Source organism: Nannospalax galili, unplaced genomic scaffold (assembly GCF_000622305.1).
Source record: "Nannospalax galili isolate Female #2095 unplaced genomic scaffold, S.galili_v1.0 scaffold278, whole genome shotgun sequence".
Classification (NCBI taxonomy): Eukaryota; Metazoa; Chordata; class Mammalia; order Rodentia; family Spalacidae; genus Nannospalax; species Nannospalax galili.
Window position 1 is genome coordinate 4047799 of NW_008347536.1, and position 18485 is coordinate 4066283.

The 18485-nt window shown below is 36.8% G+C and overlaps 1 protein-coding gene and 1 non-coding gene across 4 annotated transcripts in view; one reads left to right on the forward strand and one right to left on the reverse strand.

Moving 5' to 3' along the window:
* Positions 1 to 18485, forward strand: part of Dlg2 (discs large MAGUK scaffold protein 2) — a 2328307-nt gene that overhangs the window by 387520 nt on the left and 1922302 nt on the right. The gene's annotated exons all lie outside the window — the stretch shown is intronic.
* LOC115072220 lies at positions 14150 to 14251 on the reverse strand. The gene has a single exon (XR_003851287.1). It is a non-coding gene; the product is annotated as a U6 spliceosomal RNA (small nuclear RNA).

Sequence of the window (18485 nt, forward strand, 5' to 3'; positions counted from 1 at the left end):
AAATCAATAGTTATAGGAGGCCAGGACTTAACAGCTGTTGGGAGTATTTTACTCAGAGAATGGGAAGCCACAGGAAGGTTTTGAGAATAGGAATGGCTTGTTCTCAGTAGCCCAAAAGACACACAGAATCCTTTATTCTTAGAAGGTAGAAATATTTGTTTTTTCTCATTATTGTCTGCATGCTTTTTTCCTGTTGGGTAATGTTTTGTATGTATTGGGGTCAACAACAAGTGTGAAGAGCCCTTGTTTGGATCCTGGGACTTCCCTGCAATGTGACTTTCAATGATTTCTTTTTCTTTTGAAACAAAATGAGATGAGTTCTCAAAGTCAAACCTTGATATTGTTTGGATAGTGTTTAGTTTTAAATGCTTGGGGTTCAAAATTTATGTTTTCCTTATCTCCACAGAAAGTAACATTTACTTGTTTGCATTCAGCATGCGAGTATCTTAAACTTGTTTCACCTACTATTTTGGGATTTCACCTCAAATATCCGGTAGGAAGAGATCCGCATCTTCACTCCCTTAGCATATGTGGGATAAAATTCTAGTTGCTCTTCATTTTCCTAGTTCTACGTTGGGTTATTGTCTGCTTCAGTTTGCATGGGACTTGTGTATGCTGACATCATTGCCATAGAATCATGTGATCAGGTTCCCAGGAGCTTGTAAGACTCTTTTTCCATATGGTCATGCCCCTCCTCCCTGGTTCTCACAATCTTTCCACTCCCTCTTCCATGATGGTCAATCTTATCTGAAGGAATGTTGCCAGCTGATTGCTGCTAGATGAAGAAGAGCTGATCTTCCTAAAACAAGGGACTCTAGATAGACTAGACTCAGCAGATGGGCTTGCACTGGGGAATGGCTGGGGACACTGACAACCCAGTGGGCCTTAACAGGGATGACAGAGTATATGGGCTCCAGTGGGGGTGGGGTATAGCAGGGTGCCAGTGGGAACAGGGGTATAAAGATGATTGAGATTGTTTGAGATGTTCTGTATGAAATATACAAAAAATTCAATAGAAATATTTAAAAATTCTAGTTGCACAGCTTAAACTCTATTTTAAATGAATTTTGGGAAAATGTAAATGTACAGCCATCCTCTTCCACAGATAGGATTTTTGCTGGTAATATGTGGTAGATACCATAAAGTGGCAGCAGCTGAGTCAGAACAGAGTGATTCTGTGTGGTGATAGTTTGAAATAAGAATGGGAACTACTCGGTCTTATTTTGGGACTCTAACCCAGAAATACTGTTTTGGAACATTTTATAAGAAGTATTCAATCCAAGATTCGATTTGTTGCTTTTCCTTGGATATTTTTCTGAGATATAAGTGACTCACCCCTCTACTGTACTGTTTTATATTGAGCGTACCTCCCCCTCCTCCTGTCTACTAGCACTGTATTTTCCTGGTTCCTAATTATGGTTAGTTTCATGTAAAACTAGCCTTAAATTTTTATGCTTTAAGTATTTATATATGTCTGATTTTTTCTCCACAGGGCTTGAGCTATTGAACTAAAATCTGAAATGCTAACTTGGAAGAGCAGCTCCATTGAGTCATCACAGAACCTTGTGTTTGAATTTGGTTTTGCCTTTTACTAGCTATGTGATCAGGGATAAATTATTTAATCTTTTTGAACTTCAACTCTTTTACTTGTAAAATGTTAAATAATAATAGTATCTGCTTTATAAGGCATCTGAAGATGAATAAGATACAGCTCTGCTTGAAACAGTGCAAGTCTTGAAACTAGTAAATGGCCCATAAATAGCAGCTGTATAGATCATGATTTTATGGAAAGCACTTTCACATCTCCAAGTATCACTTTCTCTATCAGTAAATGGAAATAAAACAACATGCTTAAGTAAATCAAGTGAAAAGGTATATAGGAAAGCTTTGAAGAAAACCATTCTGTAAAACTGCATTATATCAAAATGTAAAAGTAGATTTTTTTCCAGTTTTGTTACTCTTTTTGGGGGGAACTCAGATCCAATAATGAAAGAAGAAGCAAGTTGCAAATAAAAAGTCAACATGAATGTAAGATAATCTCACCATTTCTACACAGTACACAATCATCTTTTCATTTATCTATTAGTGTTACCTGAAAATGTGTGGATATTTTGGTGGGGCTAGAGAATACATAGGGATTTGGAGTAACTAGAAAATGTACATGCTGCTGCTGAGCAATATACTATTGCTGTCAGTAGACTTGAATAAGCTTACCAGAGTTCCATATTGTCATTTAAATAGAAGAAATGATTTTAAAAAATTAAAAATTATTATTAAAAAATTATCTTTTGTTTGTTTGAGAAAGTAGATGAAAAAGAGTCAGTGAAGTGTTTAGGGGAACTTAGGTAATGGTAGACTACATACTGACACATGGCACTTAGGAGTGTTATAAAATAGAGACAATGCACAATCAGAGAAAGGGAAATGTAATATTTTAAACCTAGGCTTTAGTCATTAGTAAAATTTTTATTTTGCCAGCTCAGTAAGAGATGCAGGAAGTAGCCCTTTTGAGAAATGATGCAACTGTCTTCCCCTATTTCTCCTTTATAACCCCTTCTTTTCTCTCTCTTTTTTCCTTTTTACTTATTGAACAACTAATTTGTATAAGTCATCTTTGTGCATTTTCTCCAAGCTTCACTTACCCTTGCATGCTTTGGTTACTATGCAAAAGTGAACCTTGGGAATGCATTCCTTCCTTTCTTCAGTTCTGTATAAGCCCCTAGACCCAAACCCTGCAGCTTGCATCCTTGGCTTCAGTTTTCCAGGACATGACCCGCATCCTAGTTATTTTTCTGATGAGTTGCTAACAGTGACAAAAGTAAGGGCAACATTCTTTATTTGATTTTATAATTTGGGTGAGATAACTAACTCGTGTATATGCCATATTATAGTTAACTATTTGACTTATATTTTTAGCTCTCACAATGGCTGGTAAGTCAAGTAGAGTTGTTCACACAATCATATTAGATATGAAGAAACTGTGGGTTTTTAACTTGTCTAAGTTCATATTATTAGAAATTGACAGGAGTCTAATTTCAGGACAACAGTTTTTCCATTGTACTGTAGGAGAGAAAATATTATTTTCACTAGAATATGTTGGATGTATTCCTACCTAGGTGGTTTTAGAACTGAGCTCTGTGTGGTAATTAAGACAGGTTTAAAGAGCTGGACATTCTTGTAGAGGTAAGTCTATGAACAAAGACTCGGATTACTAATCAAACCTTCTTACTACAATCTAGGAAGTCTAGATTAGGCATTTTCCATATTATTTTGAGCTATTATTATTATTTTGAACTCTGTTATCATTTTGAACTCTATTATGATTCAGCTAGGTAGATATTTTATTGATTACTCATCTTCTTTTAGTGGTATGCAAATATTACTAGTTTATAGAAGAGGAATTTAGGCATTAGAAAATTAAAGGGCTTGATCACAGTACAGAGTGACATGTAGTGTAGCAGGCACAAATGACATGGGCCTGACATTCTATGATCTTGCCTAATAAAAATTGGGAAAGACTTTTTTTCATACTATTGGAAAGTTAGACTCAGAATTCAGAGCAGGCAGATTGGAAAGCTTTTGGTTATGAAGGTACCACAGAGCTCAGATTCTCTTCTTTAGGAAGTTGTGAGCCATGGAAGGATTTTATGTAAGAATGTGGTATCATCAGTTCTCAGGAGTAAGTCTTAAATGGCAGCATCATGCATGATTAATAGACCACAGACAGGGAATCCTGGTAGCTGGGAGGTTAATTAGGAGGCTGTCCCACGAGGAAATATTCAAGTAGGTATGTGCAGAATTATGTAGTTCCATTCTTGAGGATAATAAATGATGATTTTTTTCTTTATGAAGTATCATTTCTCATCGATAGTAGAGATATATAGTAAAGAGAATCAAATTAAATTTAGAAAATTGCTCAAACAAACTTGTAAATGAAAGGGAAATCCTGATTTCTGGATTACCCAGGCAGCCTGTGAGTCACTCACAGAGCTGCTATTTACCTTGCTGATGCTAAACTTAGCTCAGCATTTACTATGAATAACTTACAGTAAGATTTTTCTTTAAACTATAGCATCTAGGTCTCCAATAAAACACTCTGAGATAGAAAGAATAGTTTAGTTTTATCCCTAATATAATTCGCATGTAGTGAGAGTGGATTACATTCATACCTCACTAGAAATATGAGAAGATATATCAAAGGCTCTGTGACTGGGAAAGAGCAAGTACATTTAATTATAAAGCACCACTAAAATTAAATAGCCTTTTTACAAATTCTATCTTCACATGAATCATATTTACTTTTAATTAAATTTTATTTTAGTAATTAAAAAGTTTATTGATTCAAGAACTTAATACAATTACTTTGATCACATTTAGACCCTCTCCTTCATCTCTACATCCACTTTATTATCCACTCTCCCAAGTTCATGTTCTCTATTACTACTTTTATTTTTTTTAAAGGCCTAGAGAATCTGATTGCTTTTCCCCAAATGCTCTTGGGTTTGGGTCTATGCCTTGGAGTCTGGTCAACCTATCAGGCATCACATCAGTGAGGAGACCTGGTACTCCCCCTCCCAACAGCTGTCAATTGCCAATAGATCTTCAGCTAGGGCTGGGGCTTTGTACCCATCTCCTCCATCCAAGCTTGACTTTTCTCTGGCTTGTGCTTGTCCAGGTCTTGTGCTGTCATAAACACTGTGGATTCACATGGACAATTGCTCTGTTGTGTCCAAACAACGTTTTCCTTGCATTCATCCATCTTCTCTGGCTCTTACAATCTTTCCACCCCCTTTTCTGAAATGATCCCAGAGCCTTGGGGGGAGAGGGTGTGGTATAGGTGTCCCATTTAGGGGTGAGCACTCTGCAGTGTCATATTCTCTGCATATTGAGCAGATGGAAGCCTCTGGGTATTAAACTGACTCCTAATGACATGTTGTTATGCCCATCTATTAGTGTCTCTCAACTCTCTCTAGAGAAGGTTCTTGCAGCAGATGACAACTAACACATTTACTATTAAATCCATTTAGAGAATTTGCAAATCACTGTTATTTTATTTCATTTCATTATTTTTTGGTTAAAGTTATTTCTCAAAATTCGTGGTCCAATAACTTACTTTTCTGAACATATTATTTGACTTTGTACCCATGTCTAGTGATTTTATGCTCTTTTATCTTCTATATTGATTATGCTTTCTTTAAACATTTTTGGTTTGCTTTAAAAACTATCTCTGAATTTCATCTCCATTTTCAATGTCAAGAGGCCTTGATAGTCTCTTTGATTTTTTAAATTAGTTTTTTATTTTAAACTATATGTGTATGTGTTTTCATATATGAACACGTGCATGTAGGTGCCTGCAGAATCCATAACATGGCATCAGATCCCCTGGAGCTGAAGTTACAGGTGGTTGTGAGTCGAGTCACTGAATACGAGTGATGGGAATCAAACTTGGGTCTTTGGCAAGAACAGTACATGCTCTTAGCTGTTGAGCCATCTCTCAGGTCCCCATAGAAGTCATTATGTAGCCCAGGCTGGAACTGAGCATGTGATCTTTCTGCATCAGTCTCCCAAGTGCTTGAATTACAGTCATGTGCTACCACACCCAGTAATAGACTCTTAAGAATTTAGTAACTGGTTTCTACCTTGCTTTCATAACCTATTCTTTCCTCTTATAATTCAACCTCTTGAGATAATAACTTTTAACAATATATAGAAAACTACACATAAATTCTCAATGATTACTGAGCATTTTTCTCTTTAACATAATTTTTGTAGGCTATATCAAACATTCATGAAGCTTTAAGTATTATTACTTTTCTGCCTGGAGTATTCTTTTTTTTGTTGATATTTGAGAAATTCTTGCTTAATCTTTTAAAGTCCTACTTGTCAATCAACAGTTCTCTTGATCTCAAGTAGAACAAATTCTTCTCTCTGTGCTGTTCAAGCATCTGATTCAGTGTTCATCATAGTGTAAGGGAACAAGTTGCTTATGTTTTACCTGCTAGATGATGAGAGACTTGATAGCAAGTATCATATTTATTCATAGAGCTATATTGTGCATCCGAGCCATAAGTAGTCAGTGAATCATTATGGAATGGATGATTGACAGCAGTTTTCTGGATACCAGAAAATGATACACTGTTTTGTTAAGAATATTGCATATGTATTGTTCTGTAAATATAGCTTAAGATATTCTGGTTGACCCAGAAAAAAGTCATCTAATCCTAAGATTCTAAAGTAAGGTGCTAAAAGTAGAGAAATGATTCATCTCACTTTGTCATTTAACCACCTCCCTTGTTGTCCAGCTAAGGACCTTGATGCTACATGTGGTCCTTGGTACCCAGGCCCTGATGTTGGACCTTTCTCACTCCCTGGTATCAAGAAATTGTTCCATCATTTTTCTATTACTTTTCTACAGCCCCAGTGATCTTTGCCTGTGCCCTACCGAAAATGTAAAACATCTAATTAAACATTTAGAGATAACAAGAATGTTAGACAAGGAATTGGGAAAGCTGGGTTGGGGTAAAGGGTGAATATATTTAAAATACATTGTATCCATGTAAAGAAAAGATATCCTGATTGACCCAGAGAAAAGATATCTAATCCCAAGAGTAAAGTAAGGTGCTAAAAGTAGAGAAATGAATTATCTCACTTTGTCACTTGAAGTGTTTATGTGATAGAATATGTGATAACTCTGAGCTAAAATGATATTATACAGTTCCATATCCTTCCTTGCATACAGGCTGTATCACCAGGCTGCACTGCTCTCAAAGTGAGAGATTAAGTCTTCACTAGACTATGTTATTGGTAGTTGAGAGGGGCGTTTGATTTCAGTCACTATCTATCCCATTGCAGACTTTGGGTTTGTTATTTACCCATTTCAACAATTTAATTTTTAAATGTCTTTGTCATTTTTTCAATTTTTCAATTATTTAATGGGCAGAATATTCTGGCAAAAAGTAGACAAGAAATATCCATACTGCTAATTGTTTTTCCTCCTATATAGACAGGAGCTGAATTGTATGCAGGTCAAGCCAGCTTTGAAAATATTATAGTGAGGGAATAAGATTATTCAATAGTTTGAACTGTTTATAATTTGGTAAGCAGAATGTCTCAAAATATTTGTACTTCACAAGCATGATGTAATGTTACTATAGGGATTTAAGGAACCCCTCCTCTTGCCTTGAGCCTAGCCACCGAGGAGGCTTTATGTGGGAACCTCAAAAGGACATGATATTCTCATTAAAACTGTACTTTTTTTGCATGGAATTCACATCCATTTTTTTCCCTTGGTGAGTATAGCACTTTCTGTGTTGTAAAATAGTCACTATTGGAAGGATATAACTCCCCAACAGTACTATGGGGTTATGGAGTTGTGCCCTGTGCCCTGTGTATACAGCTTGTATCTCCTGGCCCTAGTCCAGATCCTAGCAATACTTGTTATTTTTCTCATGCTATGACAAAACATCTGACAAAAGCAACCTGAAAAGGGTGGATTTATTTTAACTCTTAGTTTATGGATACAGTCACTCATGGCAAGGAAAGTATGGTGGAAAGAGTGAGTCAAGCTGTTGTGGCAGGAGCTTGAGATAGCTGGTCACCACATGTCTGCAGTCAGGAAGCAGAGAGATGAATGCCAGTGCCGAGGTGACTTTCTTCTTTCTTCTTTTCAATTCAGTGTGTGACCAGCCACAGACTATTGGATGGTTCCACCTACATTAAGTTAAGCCTCTATGAAACCACCTCACTGACCCATCCAAAGATATGCCTTTTAGATGATTCTAAATCTAGTCAAGTTGACAGTTAAGGTAAACTCTCACATCTGTATTTAGTAACAGCTCAGTAATGGTTTATTGGGTACAATAAATGGATTATAGTATTGTGCTATCTAAAAAGTATACGAAATATGGAAACAAAGCAAGATAATTAGAACTGATAATATTTCTGAAAATTTCACATACAGGATTATACAACTGAGTAACACTAACCAAGTACTGAACCAGAGCAACTCTAGGATTTGGGGGCTAGAGAATCTATACTAATATACTAAAAATTTTACAAATTTATACAGCTAATACTATTCTGTTATTTCAATATATTTGTAACTGTCACCAACATGTAGATGTACAGCTAAGTGGTCACTAAATCACATGAGACTATAACCTAGTATATGACTGATCATGTGTTACTTATTTAGGGAAATTTGCCTTATTTCACAATCCTTTGTGAGTATCCTCCACAGCCTGCTTAAAACAGTAAATAAATTTATATTCTATCAGATATCATAGTAACTGAAAAATATAAGCTCTCTTTTATGTAGAATGAGTCATAAATCTAAATAAATATCCTCAGTTATTATCTAACCTGGTTTCTTAAAGATAGCTTAATATAAAATCAATTTTATAAGAATTCTTTATAGTACTGAGATAATCTTATGTGGAAACTTGGCTAGGAAACAGTCTTACAGTTATTTAAGTTGATGATAAACTAGGTGTTGCTGTGAAGTTATGTTGAGCAGTGTTAATAACAAGATATCTTTCACTGAAGGCTGTTACTTGATGTGTACATGGGTATCACATGATTAGATGAAGTCCTTAGGAAGAAAATCAGTTTTTCTAGAGAATGACTGAAACTCCATTCCAGCCTGATATTCATATTGTTGACATGTTCCATAAAATTTTTTACTTGCTAAATTTTTGACAGTTGCAAAAGCCAACTCCTTAAATCCATCCACCCATCCATCCATCTCCCACACCCATCAATCCCTCTATCCTCCATCCATCCATCCATCCATCCATCCATCCATCTCCCACACCAATCCATCCCTCTGTCCTCCATCCATTCATCCATCCATCCATACACCCATCCACCCATCCATGCATCTGTCCATCCATCCACCCACCCATCTATACATTGATATCTTGTTAGTTTTGTTTTCTGGAGAACTCTGACTAAGAGAAGTACTAACACATTTTAATAATAGCTAACCATAATGTAGTTCTTACATTCCAGGATGTTGTCTTAGCACCCTATGTTTATTAGCTCATTTAATTATTATAACAGTCATGCAAGGTATTATTGTTATTTTACAGATGAATAAACTAGAGTAAGGGAAATTTAAATGTTCTTTCCCAATACTATGCAAATGATACACTATGTTCCTGGACACAAATCACAAACCAAAATAGAACAAGATCAGACGTTAATTCTTTCTCTATTTTATCACCAATTTGGGGTGGCGTTAGTATCATTATACTTGCTATTGTCCCAACATTAACACTATTATGAACATTTTAACATTTATGAAGCATTTTAACTGTATGCCAAGTTCTTTATACAAGCTGTCTCATCTATTTATTTCAATAATCCTGTGAAGGTTATTCTATCAGTTACCATATTATACAATGTAATAGAAGAGTGAGAATTTAAACTCAGTTTTTTTCTGGCTCTACAATCTTTACTTCTAATGCATTTGTTTCTAGGGATATAATGAGATCCTAAGGATTTTGATAAATGGTGACTTTTCCAATGGAGGATGTCTTATGTAGAATTCTATCAGATTCTCATCTATTTTTTATCTGGACTCTTTATACTGTTTCAAAGAGTCTGCTCAGGTTTGGTAAATGGCATCTAACAGGTCAAAGCAAAGGCTGAAGCCTATAGGCAAAGGCCTATCTATATTCACATGGGTGCTGGAGAAGAGTGAGTGGTTGGGGTAGGTTCAAGGTAATGAGTAAAGCTGAAAATTTGAAGATTTGTTGACAAGATGAGAATAATATCCCTGCCTCACACCAAACATAGTAGTTTTATAAACTAAAGGATTCTAACTGGATGGGATCAAAATTTTATTAGATATTTGTCATGGAAACATTAACAAGGCAGTAACTATATGAGAGAGTTAGATTCTTTAGCATACAGTATAGTTTACCATTTCCATATTGGGAATTTTCTACTCATTAGGAGATCTGTCTAAGGTGAAATAAAAACATGTACTTTCTCAAAATTCTACATATTAGTTGTACTTCTGAAACACAGAAAAATATTTACCATCAATTTAAAAAACACCAAATCTTTCTTTGTCCTTTTCTCAACCTTTCTTACCACATTTTATAGATATAGACATCATGGTCTAAATTATGTATCATTTAAAAATTAAATGAGAAAATAGTGACAGTGAGATATATATCTTCATTGCATTAGTGGGATAGAGTTTTCTGAAAAAGGGATGATAACAATTTAGTTATAGCAGAAATACACAGAATAAATGATCTAGCTTTGATCATGAGGAATGTATCAATAAAAATAAGAAAAGAGCTCCAAGGAGTCAGAACCAATTCTGTACTTTCAGAAATTTGTGAGGATTAAATAGAATAATACAAATAAAAAGCTTAGTACATTGCTTGTCTGTAAATTCTCAATAAATAAAAATGTATTAGACATAGGAAGCAATTCCTATTAGCAGGTGCATTCATATTATGAGGAATGAACTCTATAAACTTTATAGTAAAACAGGTAGGAAAGAATATGTGTACACACACACACACACACACACACACACACACACTCACCAAACAGCAAAACATAAAAGGTCAAACAATCTGATACCATGTCACATGGGGAAAACTGCCTAAAAACATTATTCTATTATAGGTCAGGGCATGGTGGTGGTGCTCACCTTTAATCTCAGCATGTGGGAGACAGAGGCAGGGGGATCTCTGTGAGATCAAGGCCAGCTTGTTTACACAATGAGTTCTAGATCAGTCAGGGCTACAGGGAGAACCTGTCTCAAAGAAAAAAAATTATTCTTTTATAGAAAACTACTGTTCAAAGGAGTTTAAGGGATGTCCAGATGGATTAATGAGTAAAGCATGATCACTCAAGTTTAATTCCTGGAACCTATTTGGTGGAAGGAGAGGACAAAATACTCACTAATGTGCTGTAAACTCAGCCAAATACATATGGAGGAAGAGAACGTAGATCCTAGAGAAAATCCTATCTCTTTCGTATCTCTAGACAAATGAAATTTCTTACCATATGCTAAATATGGATCCTTATATTTACAGACAGGCACTCATCAAAGTTCTTTTTTGCAACAGATGGAGGTAGAATTCCACAACTTCTCAGACACAGAGAATATGCACCTGAGAGATGCCAAGTTCTAGATGACACATCTACTGTTGAACCTCTATACCTAAGGCTCATATACCTAAGGAACATAGAGGAACAAAGGGTAGAGAGGAAACTAATGCATCCCTAAACTTTCACCAGTAAAGCTTCCTTAGAAAACAGAGTGTGATGTACACAGAAGGCAACAACTGGCCAAGTTTTAAAGAATAAGAGACTGCAGAATGTGTATTCTTGGATGGGACTCCTATACTGTACCTCACCCACCCACGGCTAATGGACCATTGTGGTAGAGGTAGTAGAACGATTGTAAGAGCCAGGACTGGTTCATGAACATATGGAAGCAGAGGCTTTCAGGTCACTGGAAGCCTGCACCTGTGAACTTGTGGCAGTGGTGGCATCAAGTCCAGGACCCATGCCAACTCAATTAAACAAGGGCCCAGAGGGGAAGAGAGAAATGGGTGGTGGGCTGGCCCTAGACTGAAAACCAATGGAGACTGATTGATGCTGGAAAAGGGACAGTATGCCTTACATATGATCTCTAAATGGGCTTACTAGACTTGGATAAATTTACACCAAAGGACATCTGGGTACAAATGCTTGACTGGATGAGACAATGTGTATGGTGGAATACATGAGGTTTGTCATGGAGGGACATGGATAGGGGAGGGGGCCAAAATTTTATTAAGAACCATTGTATAAAACTACAAAAGCTAAATTAAATATAAATAAATAAATAAATAAATAAATAAATAAATAAGAATTTTCAGGGGACACAAACATTGAGTCTATATCAAAATTCTGAAGTGGAGATAGATGGATGCACAATTTCATGGGGCACAGAGGAGGGATACTAAATATTAATTATGTAATTTCTGACAAAAAATTCCTGAAAAACAATGTTAACATCTAGAATTATAAGTTCTTGCTCTCTGAGATTTTCAGTGTAACACTTAAAAAACTTACTATTTTAATATTTTGCTACAACTATGATAAAAGCATTCTCTGTGAAACAAATACTTGCTCATCAGAATCGATATGTTCTAGGAAATGAAGACAAAGTGGACAGAAATATTCCCAGTTTAGCCATGCAGGTGCATAGAAGCTTCTGAAGCAATGGTGCAAGGGGGCTCAGATACATATTGAGTTGACAGCAGAACTTGATGTCATCCGTATAGTGTTAGTTTTGCGGGTATGCAGATTGCAAGATACTGGGTCATGGAGGTAGTACCAAGGTTCTAAGTTAAAAGTCTAGAAGCTTTTACATGTATGAAACTGTTAAAGAATTAATAAAATGAACTCTATTTTTAAAAGTCTGTGAGGTCAGGAAATGGGTAGTAGAATTAAATTCCTTGCAGGATAGTCCTGTGAAGGTGAAACCTATGTCACAAAGGAGACCTCAGAATCTTGGAGATGCTAGGATATGAGGTATATGGTAAGGAAATCTGCTGACAGGTAGCTCAAGATAGAGCCCATGTGCAGTGAAGGAATCAGGGCCAAAGTGTCAGGGATACTTAAACTTATTGGAAACCAGATGATGCTACTATGTGCCATGGATGATGGGCATAGAGCTGTAGGATTTGGTATTTGTCTTGCTGAATTTCAGTCTTGCTACAATCTAGTCTTTCCTTGCTATCCTCTCATACTTCCCTTTTGGAACAGAAATGTTTATTCTTTGACATTGAATATTGGAAGTGTATAACTTGTTTTTGTTTTTGGATTTTACAAGGACTCACAGCTAAGAGATTGCCTGAATTGAGTTTTGGACTTTAGCCCTTCGAATAGTGTTGTTAATGTGATTATAAGATCTCCTGACCTAAATACATTTTGCATTATGTGAGGGTCAAAGCCTCTGAGGGCCAGAAACAGAATGGTATGGTTTGAATGTGAAATGTTTGCCACAGGGTTATGGGTTTGACCTGTTGCTGCTGCTGCTGTTTTAGTAGATTGTGGAGCCTTTGGAATGTAAGTTCTATAGAGGCAGAACTTGAAGTTTATAAGTCTGCTTCTAATCCTGTTCCCTCTGCTATCTGATCTAATTTGTGGGGAACCTCACATTCCTGCCTCTACAGATGGAGCCATTGCAATTGCCTTGCCCTCACTGCCATCAAGTACTGTTCCCTCTGAAACCATGAGCCAAAATAAACTTTTTCCTCAAGATTCTTCTCTCAAGTATTTTGTCACATAACAAGAAAAGTAACTAGCAGAGAGGTTTTCATAAAAGCTGAGTGACCTACTTGATGCCTTCCTTTTAGGTCTTCATTCTTATTTTAGTCTTTGAAATAGTACAGAATTGTTGGAGAGAAGATGCATAACTAGATGAAGGTAAGAGAAAAGATGTCAAAGGGAAACAGTATTTCTCCATAAGAGTTGCATCATGGTTAACTTGGACATGTGTAGCTCCTTTTTCCCTGAGGAAATCTTGGCTTCAACTTGGTTCCTATGGGCCAAACACATTCTATGGGCTAATGAATGTTTTTATGTGTTTTTCTTAAAAAATTGCGAATTTCAGGTTTTCCTTACTCTACTACACATACGAAAAAAAGATACCATAATACTCCCTAAAAGAAAATGTCAAGGGATGTATTAGTTACTTTTATCTTGATATGATAAAACACAATGACCCAAAACAACTTAATAGAAGAAAGAATTTATTTTGGCTCATGGTCCTAGGGGGAATAATAACACATCTTGGTGGAGAGGTATGGGAGCAAGTGGCAGACATGGTGCCAGGAGTAGGAATCTTAGAGCTAACATCTTCAATTGTTAATGCAAAGCAGAGAGAGTGAACAAGGAATGGGGTGAGGCTATGAATTCTCAAAACCTGCCCTAGTGAAATACTTCCTCTATCAAGGCTACACCTCCAAAAACACCACCAACTGGGAACATGTGTTCAAATACCTGAATCTATGTAGGGGAGGGGCATTCTTCATTCTTAGCACCATGTTCTACACCCTGGCCCCCATAGGTTCATTGCCATACCATAATTCAAAATACATTTATTCCAACTTTATTTATTTATTTATTTAAAAATATGCTTCACAAATTTGCATGTCATTCTTGAGCAGGGGACATGCTAACCTTCTCTGTATCATTTCAATTTTAGTATATGTGCTGCTGAAGCGAGCACACATCAAGTCCAACTTTAAATATACCTGTCTTTCACAGTCTCAATACTGTTTCAAAGTCCAAAGTCTTCCCTGTTACCTAATCTTTGAACTGTTACCACCTACATAATAAAAAGATTAATTACATAGTCTAACACACAATGACATAGACTATACATTCCCATTCCAAAAGGGTGGAATGTGGGTGTATTTAGGAAATACTAGACCAAAGCAAGAAGGAAATCCAGCAGGGCAAACATCAAGTTCTGAAGCTCCATGTCAAGTGTCTGCAACTTTAATACCAAAGGACAGATGATTCTGATCTTCCAGCTTTGATGCTTGCATTATACCTCCCTTTGGGGCTGGTTCCACTCCCTGTATGCAGATGTCTTTGGCAGAGGTTTTATGACTCTGGCATCTTCAACATGTTGCGGTTGCCAGTGCAACCCAAGTTTCATTTAAAAAGCTTCATGCAATGGCTCCTTAGAGCCTGCTGCCCTCTCAGGGTCTGCTCATAGTGACTGCAGCACTCACGCATGTTGTCTGGTCTCAGCAGCTCTCTGAAACCATGGAGAAAGAATCTATGACCACCTTAATCTTGTAATTTTCATGCTTCCAAAATTAATGCCATGTGGATGACACTGTCAGCTTGGGGTGGACCCTTGGTCCTTTCAAACACATTAGCAGCAACTTTTGTGTGCTGTTGTTTTCTAGGAGCAGAGAACTTCTTAGGTCTTTTACAAGGAGGAAGCTTAACTGGGTGGCATCCTAAATTGAGGGTACCGTTCCCATTATTCCAGTGCCAAGGAGGAGGCCTCACCTTAATGATACTAATCTCTTTAACAATTGCATCCTCTTTTGCAACACATGCTTTGGCTATAGCATTAAACTTCCTAGTGCTATTTTTCTCTCCAAACTGAATATTTTGTATTTCTTTCTGCCACATTTGCTCTTTTTCACTGTAGACCTGCATAAACATTATCAATAATAATCATCACAGACTCAGTGTTGTGCTTTCTTGAATTTCTTCCACCAAAGAAATTAGTCCATTACTTTTTAATTTAGCTTCAGACAAGTTTTCATGCATGGGCAGAAGGCAGCCAGATTCTAGTGCTTTTGAAATCTTTGATTCCCTGTGAAACCTCTTGAGCCTGGGCTCTACAGTCAGTGTTACTCTCAGCAACACTGTCTTTTGGACTCCTACTAGAACAGTCTGCTAAGCTCTTCTTATAGCTTTCAAGTCCAAAGTTCCAAAGTCCTCCATGGTTCTCTAAAGTCAGTCATGGTGAGGTTCTTCACAGAAATACCTCAGGCTTAGTGCAAACTTATGTATTAGTTACTCTTCTATTGCTTTGATAAAACACCATGACCCAAAGTGACTTGAGGAAGAAAAAGCATATTTTGGCTTGTTGTTCCAGAGGGGTAAGTGTTCATCATGGTGAGGAGGCATGGCAGCAAGTGGCAGGTATGGTGATAGGAGCTGGAAGCTGAGGCCTGACATCAGGCAAACATGAAGCAGAGAGAAAACTGGATGTAGGGTGAGGCTATGAATGCTCAAAGCTCACCCCCAGTGACATACTTCTTCCAGCAAGGCCATACCTCCTAGACTGCCCCAAGCAGCACCACTAGCTGGGGACCACTTGTTCAAACACCTGTGCCTGTTTGGTATATTTTCATTCAAAGCACCACAGACAATACAAATAAAACACAGTCCAGGGATTCAATCTAACATCTCTTAACCTTTATATCCCATCCTCACCCTGACTCATGTGAGATAATGTGCAAATGTATCTGGAGTGGAGAGATGGCTGCTTCCCATCATATGGCTCCAACACACTTATGGATAAATGGAATGAAAAGGTAATGAGCTTGCTGTATTCAGTGAGGTCAGATATTGCACTCTTTTTTATATACTTAGAATATAGCTAAAATTGAGGGCATCCAAACGATAGTGATGAGAATGGTCAATAGACACTAAATAGGTAAATCTCCATAAAAGTGAGTGTGTTGAAGGAATATATTATATTTTATCTCTGCTTGTACTTATCTGGCAGAGTTCTTGGCAAATTGTGAGAGCTTAATAGATGTCATTTAATGAATGAATGAGAGACTCAGTGAGTGATTCAACATCTATATATCTATATCTACATATAAAATTAAAATTTAATTGGAATTTAAATTAAGGATTCATGAACCAAAAAAGAATGGCTGTGAACCCTTGAGGACTTTGGCTGCTATATGGAAGAAGAGCCACAAAAGACAGATCAGGAGGAAAAGTGTTGACTTGAAAAGGGAAGCTCCTAGTCCCAATGGAAGGGTAATGATAGATTATCAATACCCTCATGTTATAGTCATGTGTATTCCACCAAATTATTAATTAAAATCAAGAAATGGAAATCTGTTGACAGTTCTCCAAATTATACGAAATGTAAGAAAAAGAAAGCTGGATCTGAGTGCCTACTTACACTGTACAAGGCTTATCAGCACTATCACATTAACCCTGTTATTTAACCCTTAGAGTTATCCATCAGGGGAATGCTATCATAGGCCCCTTTTAAATAAATAGGACTCAGAGGCAAAAAAAATAGATAATTTGCCAGAAGTTCCACAATTCTTGGTTGAATTAAGATTTAAACTTGGAAATTCTCATTGTGGGACTGTGCTCAGATAATGACAGCAGATAAAACAAGATGATCAGTTCTAGGCACCGTATCCCAGTGTTCACTGGCATACTCCTTCATCTATGACTTGTTTCCTAGTTTAGAGAATGTACTTGAAGCTCTATCTTTAACCCATATTGTGTCAGGCATAGTAACCATGTAAGCGAGTACAAGATAATTCCTGACTTCAATGTATTCATAGTCTCAGTAGCTCAGAATTGCCTTAAATAATCCTGTAAAAGTTCATGTGGATTCATGAAGTAATTCATGATTTTAGCCAGATACTCAAGGAGAAGTAAACGGGGAGTGTATTCAGAGTGAGGCTAATGTAGGCAGCTATGGAGAAACCCAGATGGATGTTGGGTGTACTAGAAAGAAACAAGCTGTTAACTAGCTTGGTTATGAACATTAGTAATACACAGTGGATGTCCACTTATCTTAAAAATCAATTCAGTAAATGTGGGTTGAACTTCATTATGCTGAACCAAAATATTCAGGGGTTCACATCCTCATAGCATGTCACACATCCCAAGAAATAACATTGCAGTTCCTTGAATTTTATTCTTTAAGCAGAATAAAATGACACTTAGGGTGGAATATTTCTGTAAAACATGTTTGAGCTAGTACCTCAACTGTTTCTTCATTATTGGCCCTTGGCACTTAAATATCACTTTAAAAAATTTTATTTATTATTTTTATTTTATGTGTATTGCCTGTATGTGGGTAAGTGTACCTGTGTCATGCAATGCCAGTGGAGATCAGAAGAGGCTGTCAGATCCCCTGGGACTGGAGTTATAGACAGCCGATAGCTGCCACGTGGGTGCTGGGATTTGAACCTGGATCTTCTGAAAGAACAGCCAGTGTTCTTAACTGCTAAGCTATCTCTCCAGCCCCTTAAATATCACTTTTATAGATTATAGGAGATATTTGAATAATATATACTATATATCATATATATATATATATAATTATGCTTTTTTTGGTCTTTTTGATACAGGGTCTCCCTGAAGTATAATTATGCTTTTTAATAGTTAAGTGGTGGTGAGGACAGATATACTGTATAGTTAATTCAAAATAATCTGTATTTAGTTATTTGTATAGCAGAAAAAAGTTGGGTATTTTTAGAAGGTCATGAAAGCCAAAAATTTATATTTCTTTAAATTTGACTCAAAGTATACTTTAAAAAAGAGACATGGTGGGGCTGGGGAGATGGCTCAGCAGTTAAAAGCACTGACTGCTCTTTCAGAGGACCCATGTTTGATTCCCAGTATCCACATGGTGGCTAACAACCACTTAACTTCAGTTCTGACCTCCACAGTCTTTGCGCTGCATGGGTGCTCTTATATACATGCAGGCAAAACACTCGAATACAAATAAAAAAATAAATAAATAAATAAATAAATAATAATAAAGAGAAATGGTTCCTTAGGTGCTGTGACAGAGTGGTTAAAACCTCTCAAACTGGAACTGGAAAGATGGCTCAGTGGTTAAGAGCACTGGCTGCTCTTTCAGAGGACCCAGGTTCAGTTCCTAACACCCATGTGTTAGCTAACAGCTGTTGGTAAATACAGTTCCAGGGAATACGACCCCCATTCTT